The 5406-nt window shown below is 42.2% G+C and overlaps 1 pseudogene; it reads left to right on the plus strand.

Moving 5' to 3' along the window:
• Positions 1-559: 559 nt before the first annotated feature.
• On the plus strand, positions 560-4661 carry LOC137916681 (lysosomal dipeptide transporter MFSD1-like; annotated as a pseudogene).
• The last annotated feature ends 745 nt before the right edge of the window (positions 4662-5406 follow it).

The raw sequence follows: 5406 nt of genomic DNA on the forward strand, positions 1-5406 counted from the left end.
ATGTTTGCACTGTCAAACTGCTGCCGTATGACAACAGTCATGCTAAATGGACTACAGTTATAGCGCTTTCGACACTTTCGCTGTGCCCAAAGCGCTTTAGCCTCACATTCACCCATTCACACTCCAGTGGGCGACTGCTGCCATGCAAGGTGCGGTCAGGCCCACTGGGAGCAATTTGGGGTTCAGCGTCTTGCCCAAGGACAGTTTGACCCTGGTCACTGGACAACCTGCTCTACCAACTGAGCCACAGCCGCCCTATATATTTATATATATATGAATATTTACACACACACTGGACCCCTATGGTTCTTCCCATGGGTAGTGGACCCGCTGGAGAACTCAAATAACTTTTGGCTGTTTTTTGGTCAGGCCCCAATGGGAGACGAACCCATGAGAATCTATCCAGAAGCCCTTCCTTCAGGCCTAATTTCAATGAATCAATGAAAAAAAAGCTCATCCTTAAGTTCCATCGTCCCCAGATCCACAAACAATTAGCATGTTAAGGCTACATTTTGAGAAGCTTCTAATACTAATACATCTGATTCTGTTCTCTTAATAGGGATGCAATTGCGTCGGCTGTGTTTGGATTCCTTCTTGACAAATTCGGAAACGGCTGTAAGTTTACATATACTGTATATTATCTATTCATCTGCTCAACAACCAATTTATGCTAACTGATGGATAATCGATTGTCCCTCTGTTCTTTCTGCAGTTGGAGTGTTTTTGTCATCGTTTCTCTGTGTTTTGGGCTCATCACTGTTTGCACTGGGCTCCCACTTCAAAGGAACTCCCTATCTGCTGCCCCTCATGCTCACAGGCCGACTCCTGTTTGGAGCAGGCTTTGGACCACTATACGGTAAGGTCATTTCATACAGGCTCTTAGCCATGTCACCTCGCCTCAGTAAATGTTTTCCTTTGCATGTTCATCAGTTGTTCAGAACCGCATCACAGCCTTCTGGTTCAAAGGGAAGGAGCTGGCCATGGCGTTTGGTATCACCATGGCTTCCTCTCGCCTCGGTTCAGTCCTGAACTTTTTCCTCACCCAGAGATTTGAGGAGAAATATCACATGCAGTGGACACTCTGGGGTGGTAGGATTATGGTGCCACTGAAGAATGATGGTGTAAAGAGAGTTTCTCTACATACTATGTAGTTCAGGATCCTTTGTTTTGCAGGTGCATTGTTATGTGGGTTGAGCTCTGTAGCTGCCATTATAGTCATTAAACTGGACAATCTCAGGTTGAAGCTGCAACATCTTGTCGGTGCCATCGAAGAGGAGTCCCGGAAAGTGGTATGAACAGTGTCTGACATCATCTTTCTCAGGAAGTGATTGTTTGTGGAGTTAATTATTTGTCTTTCTGTGTGTTTGTGTGTAGAGAATTCAGGATGTGAAGCTCCTCCCATTAAGATACTGGTTGCTGGTTCTCACCATCATGTTCTTTTACAATGGCATTTTCCCATTTATTGCAGATGCTAGGTAGGTGTGTCAATACAATACGCAACATGTTCATATTTCTTAGGTCGGAAGGTCAGTGTTATTTTAAGTTTGAAAATGATCTTATCTGAGACTCTTCTAGCACAAATTTGCCCAAACAAAAGTCTGATTGGAGACGGGCAAATGAACTGATGTCTACGTCAAGATTGAAAGAAATACACCACTGTGTTTATTTGCACGTTCTTAGGGAGTATGATTTCACAACAAAATGTTTTTTCTGCATCTTTTAATGACTATTTTACTTTAGACCGCAACAGAAATAAATCACAAACCATTGCATTGATATGATCCAATATACATGAGCACTTATAGCATTTTGCAAAACTGACATGATTGTGTATTTTCCTGTCCAGTAAATTCATTCAGGATAAGTACAGTGACTACAGTCAGAAGGAGGCATCTTATGCTGCCAGTGCAGTTTTTGACAGCTCAGTGATCCTCTTAATCTGCTTGGGAATTCTCATAGTGAGTATCTCTAACCCAGATCTGTCTCTAAACTGTCCAGAAGTTGCAGAAAGTAATGTCAAATATGCAGATATGTTGTACAACAGACATTCTGTTGTGCTGGCTGCAGGATTACGTGGGTCTGCGGGGCATCTTCATTGTGTCCTGTGCTGTCCTCACACTGCCTGTCTTTGGACTCCTGGCATTCACCTACGTCCCTCCTCTCGTCTCCACCATATGGCTGGGAATCACCTTCTCTTTTGCCAGTGTGAGTCGAGATCTATTTTAATTTCTAACACATGTTCTCTCTAAAAATAGTTATTATTTTATTAACCTTAGTCTCAACGTACTCTAGCAGTAAATATATATAGTTATCAGACATGTTGTCGTTTTCATCAAAAGTGTTAATGAAGACTGTTGGGTCAAAATACATTAATCCAGTGCTTCTATATCTCTATAAGTACAACAAATAATAACTTTATTACCATTTTTTTTAGTCTGCAACAGAAAATATTTGAATAAAATAAATGAAATATTATTATCTGCGCTGTCTCTTGAGGGTTTGTTTACAACAACTCTTCTTCTGCTAATACTCCCTGTGCGCACTCTGACAATCAGGGCGCCACTGCCAACTACTGGAGTGGATGTGCAATTACACTTTAATCTTGTATGGGGGGTCGCGCCCCACCATTTGAGAACCACTGCCTTAATCAGAGTTCAAACGTGGACCCGAGTAAGACAAAGACAAAGAAAATCAGTCAACAGTTTTTTAATAATAAAAAAAATAGTCTTCCAATTAAAATGCTGTATATTTGATATCTTTTTTGAAGGTCAGTAATTAATCTTAACTTGTCATAAACAATGACTGTAAGAATCAGAATCAGAAGTAGTTTATTGCCATTGTCAGTGAGGGTTCACAGACCAGGAACGTTTCTCGGTGAAGTCGTGCTACATCTACCATTAATGACAAAATACAAAAACCATACAAGTACAGACACATCAGCAGTAGCCGGAGTGGTTACACAGATGTGTACTAGCAGCAGTAAACTAGCGTAATCACACAGTGCAAATGGAACAGTGCAAGTTGTATTCAGGAGTCCGTGGGTGGCCATCTTGTAAAAAGATGATTTACCCATGTTGGTCCTATAGGAGGGGGTAATCAGGTTGTTGTTTGAGCTCCCTCTAGTGTTGTGGCTGTGGGTGTCACTAAATCTGTGGAGGTGTTCCGTCAGGTATGCAGGGATTGAGGGGACTGAGGGCAGAGCTGCATTGACTATTTTAAATGCCAATCCCATTTTGAGTTGTTTAACCCTGTCTTCTACCCTGAGCCATTTTAGGCTAGCAAAATGTCCAGGAAGAAGGTGGGTCATGGGCCCCAGATTGAGGAGTAGCCGAATCAGTATGTTTTGGGAGGTTTGGAGCCTGGTTTTCAGGGACATTTTGATGTTTGAATACCAGGAGGTGCTAGCATAGTCAAAGAGGGGCTGAACGAGGGCACCAGCAAGCGTCCGGAAAGCACTTCTGTTGACAAAAGCAGACATTCTGCCCAAAAATCTTGTTCTTTGATTGACTTTTTTGATCACCTTAGTTGCCATACTATCGCCAGACAGGTATTTGTCAAGAACACAGCCCAAATAGGTCATCTCTTCTTTGCTGGAGATTACTGTATTATCGACTGTGACCTTGAAATCATTAACATTTATCTCACGTAGAGAGTGTTTAGACCCAAAAAGAGTCGATTCGGTTTTACCAAGATGTGGAAATCAAAATGAAAGTGTCAATGTGAGGATGCTAATGGACTTGTCCTTAAGGCAGGGAGGGTATTTATTTTTTACAATAAATCTTCGAAAGTTTGGGTATTCAGGTGATTGCGTTTTTTAGTTGCGAGTTCTCCTGCTTTAGACAGACAGGCAAACCAACGCAGGCGAAAACATAACCTCCTCGGCGGCAGTAAAAGTACACAGCCTATAAACAAACAAATGAAGCAAAAGAACATGCAAAGGGAAGAGGATGGACAGACATAGCCAAACAAAAACAGGAGCACCGGAAAGAATCGCGATACTTGCAATCACGGGGATGGATGCATGCATAATCTGGCAAAGAGAGCAGGGTCTGTGAAAGGACTGAATGAGGAGCAGGCGTGTCTCGTTATGCTACATCAGTCCATCCTCAGCTGTCCAGAGAGGGACATAGGGACGGAAGGGAACACAGAACTTGTCCTAAACCTAACCAGCTGTGCTGTATTCCAGGTGAGCTTCTGGCCATCAATTTCCCTCGTGGTACCTCAGGCGACTCTGGGAACTGCCTTCGGTCTGGCTGTATCCATGGAGATGATTGGAGTTGGCGTGTCTAACCTGGTTATTGGAACGATTTTGGGAACTAAGTAGGTAGGAGGGATTGCAGTGCATGATGCAGTATATTAGATTCATGCTGACCTTCACCATTCTCTGGACAGTCAAAGTATAATTCCACTGTGGCGTTGGCAAGGGATGATGATCTTCATGTTGGCCAACACCATCAGCTGCATCATCACCTCAGTGCTGCTTAACATTGTTGACCACAGACAGGTCAGTCGTCCCACACGCTGACTGTACAGCCAGGTGTTCAATGTGTTGAGTTGCATTCTTTGCTCTACAGGGTGGGACCCTGAACAAATCAAACAAGAGGACCAGTCAGCAAAATGAGGAAGAAAACGGCACGATTATGTCTGTACAGAGAAAGTGAATGTAAATGAAACCCAAACAAGTTAGCAGCATTCATCGTATTCTTAAGGAGTTTATAAATATCTCTCTCATACGCTGTGAATGAAACGAGATCAGTCTACTTCCGATATTTAATGGAAGGAAATAATCTGTCATGGTTCTGTTTCCTTATTATTCTAATGATTGGTTTGTTGACCTGTCTTCTGTCTGCGTAGATACATCATACATCCACCCTTAGGCTGGTCACAATGAAAGGCCACACCTGCAATAATCATGCCGTCTAATCAGCACCTTGATATGCCACACCTATCAGGTGGATGGATTATCTCGGCAAAGGAGAAGTGCTCACCAACACAGATTTAAAGTTTGTGAACTACATTTGAGAGAAATTTGCTTTTTGTGTACATAGGAAACGTCTTAGATATTTGATTTCAACTAGTATTGTAGTCAAGACCAAGACATTACCGAGACATTTGGAGGCCCGAGACCAAGACGAGGCCGAGACTGTATATATCATAGAAAAATCATAACAAAATGGAATGACCAGTGTGTTTTTTTCATGAAGTTACGCCTTTCATATAAATATTGTATGCATATGTTGAATCTTTGCACACTCATGCAACCACTACGTCAGGGGTCGGGAACCGTTTTGGCTGGGAGAGCCATTAACACCAAATATTTTTAAATGTAATTCTGTGAGAGCCATAAAATATGTTTAAAACTAAATTCATTAAATGTAATAACACTTTACAAGTACAATACGTCTC

This window comes from Brachionichthys hirsutus, unplaced genomic scaffold, assembly GCF_040956055.1.
Source record: "Brachionichthys hirsutus isolate HB-005 unplaced genomic scaffold, CSIRO-AGI_Bhir_v1 contig_1144, whole genome shotgun sequence".
In the NCBI taxonomy this organism is placed as follows: Eukaryota; Metazoa; Chordata; class Actinopteri; order Lophiiformes; family Brachionichthyidae; genus Brachionichthys; species Brachionichthys hirsutus.